This window comes from Nannospalax galili, unplaced genomic scaffold (assembly GCF_000622305.1).
Source record: "Nannospalax galili isolate Female #2095 unplaced genomic scaffold, S.galili_v1.0 scaffold809, whole genome shotgun sequence".
NCBI lineage: Eukaryota > Metazoa > Chordata > Mammalia > Rodentia > Spalacidae > Nannospalax > Nannospalax galili.
In genome coordinates, this window is record NW_008360015.1 from 414,927 (window position 1) to 420,569 (window position 5,643).

General features: G+C 44.5%; 1 non-coding gene across 1 annotated transcript; it reads left to right on the plus strand.

Annotated features, from left to right (window-relative positions):
• The first annotated feature begins 355 nt into the window (after positions 1–355).
• On the plus strand, positions 356–459 carry LOC115068591. The gene has a single exon (XR_003847933.1). It is a non-coding gene; the product is annotated as a U6 spliceosomal RNA (small nuclear RNA).
• The last annotated feature ends 5,184 nt before the right edge of the window (positions 460–5,643 follow it).

Genomic DNA, 5,643 nt, shown 5'->3' on the forward strand with positions numbered 1-5,643 from the left:
CCAAGTGGAGCAGGCAGCTCAGGTCTTGGAACATCCTTTAGTAGTCATTTTGGCTTTCTAGAGAATGTCTATATTTCATGGACACAGCGTGCCAGGCTCTAAAGATAAACAGATGCATGAGACTGGAGTCCATCGGAAGCATATGCAGGCTGGGGAGGAAATCGGTCATTAACACACAGCTGTGTGGAAGCCTTGGAACCGAGCGTGGGGCTGGGAAGCTTCCAGAGGAAGGAAACAGCTCTCGTGCACAAGCTCACTATGCTTCCAGCCTCTTGGGTGGAAACCTCTGGACAGCAACCCTATTTCAGCTCTGATTAACTGGTTTTTCTTTTTCTTCTTTTTTTTAAAACAAATTGTGCTGGCTTTGGCAGCATTCATCCTAAAATTGGAATAATGCGGAGATTAGCATGGCTCCTGGGCAAGGATGGCATGCAAATTCATGAAGCATTCCATATATTTTTTAAAGGAGGCTATCTCTTTAAAAAATACACATTTTATTTTAGTGTATGAGTGCATTACCTGCATGTATGTGCACCTGTATTGTGCAATGCAAGAAGGTATTGGATTCCCCTGGAACTGGAGTTATAGATGGTTGTTAGCTGCCATGTGGATGCTGGGAATTGAACCCAGGTCTTTTTCAAGAGCAGCCAATGCTCTTAACTGCTGAGTTATCTCTCTAGTTCTCCTTTAAAGAAAACATTTATTTTCATTTTATGCATATGAGTGTTTTATCTGCATATATGTATGTGCGCCACGTGCATGCAGGGCATTGGATCCCCTGGAACTGCCATATAGGTGCTGGGAACTGAACTTGGATCTTCTGGAAGAATAACAAGTGCTTTTTAAAAAATATTTTATTTATTATTTTTATTATTTATTTATTTACTTAATTTTATTTTATTTTTTGTCTTTTTGAGACAGGGTCTCCTTGTAGCTCTGCCTGCCTCTGCCTCCCAAGTGCTGGGATTAAAGGCATATGCCACCACGCCCGGCCTATTTTTATTATTTTATGTGTATGCATGTATTGCCTACATGTATGTAAGTGTATCCATGTCATACAATACCCACAGAGGACAGAAGAGGAGGTCAGATCCCTGGAATTGGAGTTATGAACGGTTATTAGCCACCACGTGGGTGCTGGGATTCCAACCTGGATCTTCTGCAAGAACAGCCAGTGCTCTTAACTGCTGAGCCAGCTCTCCAGCCCCAACAAGTGCTTTTAAACACTAAGCCATCTCTCCAGCCTGCCTTGGCCTCCGTTTTTTTTTTTTTTAAGGTGGTGGGAATTGAACTCAGGGGGCAGTGTATGCTAGGTATCTTAGTTTTTTGTTTTTTGTTTTTTTTATTTTTTACTTCTGTGACAAAATCCTCGGACAAAGGTAACTTAAGGGAGAAAGCGTTCATTTTAGTTCATGGTTCAGGTTACAGTCCATCATGATAGGGAAGGCAAGGCAGCAGGGTATTGAACAGCCTCATATTACATCATAGATAGAAGAAGAGAGACTGAATGAATGCCTGCTAGTACTTGGCTTGCTTTCTCCATCTTTTACAGGCTCCCGGGGGACTGGTTGGTCCTGCCCACAATTAACGTGAATCGTCTTACATCAATTATTGTAATTAAGATAATCCCCCACAGGCATGCCCACACTAATCACTCTGCAGGTGCTCTATCACTGGCCCATGCCCCCAGCCCCTCCCTGGGGTATTCTAGACAGGTGTTGAGCTCCAACTCATATCCTTTTAAAATCGTTTGTGTGTGTGTGTGTGTGTGTGTGTGTGTGTGTGTGTGTGTGTGTGTGAGAATGTGAATGCAAGTGCTCTCATGCCATGGTGCATGTGTAGAGATCAGAGGACAACCTTGGGTATCAATTATCATCTTCCACCTTGTTTGAGACAGTCTCTTATTGTCCATTGTTGTGTACAGCAGGCTGGCTGGCCATGAGATTCAACCATTTTTCCTATCTCTGCTTCCTGTCTCTACGTCCCATCTCCTTGGAGGAGTACTGGGATTACATATGTGTACATGATTTTGTCCAGCTTTACCTGGGTTCTGGGATTCTGAACTCAGGTCTTCAGCTTATACAGCAAGCACTTTACCCACTGGGCCATCTCCCTAGACTCCCTTTATAATTAAAAAAAATAAACTTTTTATGTGTATGAGCGTTATGCCTGCATGTGTGTCATGCAGTGCCTGGGGAGGTCAGAAGAGGGTGTCGGATCCCCTGGAACTGGAGTTACAGATGGATGGCTGTTAGCCATCATGTATATGGGTGCTGGAATTCAAACCTGGGTCTTCTGCAAGAACAGCTAGTACTTTTAATTGCTGAGCCATCTCTCCAGCCCCTTTAAAATTTTTTAAAAGAATAATTTATCTTTTGACAATTTCATATATGTGTACAGTGTATCTTGATCATATTCACCCCCAACTTTAAAAAAATTTGTGTGACAGGCTTTTTCTGAGTTCCTTATGTTGGCTTCAAACTCACTTTGTAGCCCATGCTGGACTAGAACTCAAGATTCTCCTGCTTCGGCCTCCTGAGTAGCTGGGACAGTCAAGTCTGTCCATTATGCCTGGCTCCACAAAGCTTTACCAAGAAGCTGCCATGTCATGAACTAGGACCTTAGGGTTCCAAAATAAACATGTAAGATCCAATTTGAGATTCTACCCTTAAGCTACTCCCAAACTCTGTTTTCACTTATTTTTGAGATAGGCTGTCACTAAACTGTCAAAGGTGGTCTTGATTTTGGAATCCTCCTGCTTCAACCTTTGGGTACCTGAGATTACAAGCCAAGTCTGGCTTCTCCTGATCCATCCTTCCTTCCTTCCTTCCTTCCTTCCTTCCTTCCTTCCTTCCCATCCTTCCTTCCTTCTTCCCTCCCTTCCTTCCTTCCTTCCTTCCATCCTTCCTTCTCCTTCCTTTTTGTCTTTCTGAGAGGTCTCCCTGTAGCCACATCTAGCCTGGAACTGGCCATGTGGAACAGACTGCCCTGCATCTCACAGAGATCTGCCTGCCTCTGCCTCCTGAGTGCTGGGATTAAAGGTGTGCACCACCATACCCAGCTTTTTCCTGGTGCTTCTTTTATTTTTATTTTATGCGCATTTGTGTATTGCCTGCATGTAAGTGAACCCATGTCATACAGTGCCGACAGAGGTCAGAAGATGTTGAATTCCCCTGAAACTGGAGTTACAGATCATTGTTATCTGCCATGTGGGTGCTGGGAATCGAACCTGAGTCCTCTGCAAGAGCAGTAAGTGCTCTTAACCACTGAGCCATCTCTCCAGCCCCATCTCCTGGTGTTTCTAACAGTCTCTCACTATATGGCCAAAATACAAGTCCACCACTGGGTGGCTGAGGCTCTGCCCTCACTGTAGCTCTTGGTCCCAGTTGGAGGCTTTTTTGCCTTTCTGGTTCTTTGCCCAAGAAAGAACCTTATCTTGGCAACCTAATTGTTTAAAAGAAAATGTGGAAACAGCCAGGTGTGGTGGCTCAGGCCTGTAATCTGAGCTACTTGGGAGTCAGGAGCAGGAAAACCACAAATTTCAAGGCCAACTTGAGCAACTTGGTGAGATCTGGTCTCAAAATAAAGTAACAAAAGAGTGGGGATAGGGTGGGGTGGGGGAGATGGTTCAGTGGTTAAGAGCACTGGCTGCTCTTTCAGAGGACCTGGGTTTGGTTTCCAGCACTTAGGTGGCAGCTCACAACTGGTGGTAAATACAGTTTTGGGGGATCTTAGGCCCCCTTATGGCTTCTGGAGGCATTGCATGCACGTGATGCACATGCATACGGTGCACATGCATACATGCAGGCAAAACATTCATACATATAAATAAAAATAAATAAATTTTTAAAAAATTCAAGAAATAACAAAAAGGCTAGGATGAGCCAGGTGCGGTGACATAAGCCTGTGGTCCTATCATTTAGGTGGCTGAGGGCAGGAGGATTCCTATGAGTTCAAGACCAGGTTAAGATACAGAGCTTGACCTTGACTCAGCAAGCAAACATGGGGGCTGGTGGTTGGCTCAGCAGTTAAGAGTGCTTGCTACTCTATCATGAGGACTAGAGTTTGGATCCTAGCACCCATGTCCAGCAGCTCATAACCACTTGTAATTCCATCTCCAAGGGATCTGAACCCCCTTTAGGTCTTCAAGGGCATTTTCACATATTTGTGCACATACACACACACAGACACACACATAAAACAAGGATCTAGGGTGTGGCTCAGTGGTAGAGCGCTTACCTAGCATTCATAAGGTCCTAGGTTCCACTCCTAGTATTGCAAAACATACACACGTGTGTAGAAACAAAATAAAAGCAATGAAAAGAGTCAAGTTTTATTTTATTAACTTTTTAGTTTGCATACAAAATTCTGTGTTTCATTGTGCTCGTCCCCCCCTTCTCTTTTGGATCTCATAGCCCAGGATGGCCTAATACTAGGTAGCTGAGTGTGACCTTGAACTCCTGATCCTCCTCCCTTCACCAACTGAGGTCTGAGATTACAGTGTGGCTCACCATACCTGGTTTAGGTGGTGCTGGGATTTAAATCCATGGCCTTGTGCATGCTAGGCAAGCTCTTTACCAAGTGAGCCATATCCCAGCCCTCACACCACTTTCATCCATATATTCATTTAACTTTAGTCATATTCCGCATTACTGTTACTTCTCCCTTCTCCTACTACCCTGCTTCCTGCCAAATAACCCCTTTTGGAGGTGATTTTTGCTTTTCTGCTTGAAGAAATTCATTATGTTTGTTTGTTTTTTACATATTATTTATTCTTTTGTGTGTGTGTGTTGGGGGGAGATCAGAGGACAACTTGCAGGAGTTAGTCATCTCCTTCTACCACATGTCTGGGCATTGACCTCAGGTTGTCAGGCTTGGTGGCAGTTGCCTTTACTCGCTGAGCTATCTCATCTGCCCTCATGATAAGTTCTAATGTAAGCAAAATCCCGTTACAATGACAAACAGAAAATCTACATTAATTGCGTTCACTATTAAGTGGGTGTTTCTCTACCAAATTAAACAGCAAATTATTGGGAAGACTTAGGGTGAAAATGAAAGCTTCACAGGCAGTGTTGACAGAGGACCTTTCAAAGCCTCCTCCCAGGCTGCCCCTGGGTAGTGGGGAGGTTGGGGGGTTTGCAGTCCTGACGTTTTTTGCAGGAAGCTTCCCAGGCCCTGCTCCACGTGGCCCCCATACTGGCCCCTTTTGTTCTGTTTTTCCCAGACTTTTACCATCTGGTCTGTTTTTCCTTTTCCATCCAAGCTGCTTGAATGCACCATTTTCAAAAATTTTTTTTCTTTTCTTTTTTTGGCCTTTTTGAGACAGGGTCTCCCTGTAGCCTCAGCTAGCCTGGAGCTCACTATGTAGACCAGGCTGGCCTTGAACTCACAGAGATCCACCTGCCTCTGCCTCCCAAGTGGTGCTGGGACTAAAGGCGTGTGCCACCACACTTGGCTTCAAAAACCTTCTTTTTTGAGACAGGGTCTCCCTGTAGCCCCAGCTGACTTGGAACTCACTATGTAGACCAGGATGGCCTTGAACTCATGGAGATCTGCCTGCCTCTGCCTCCCAAGTGCTGGGATTAAAGGTGTGTGCCACCACACCCGGCTTAAATTTAATTTTTTTGTGTGTATGAGTGTTTT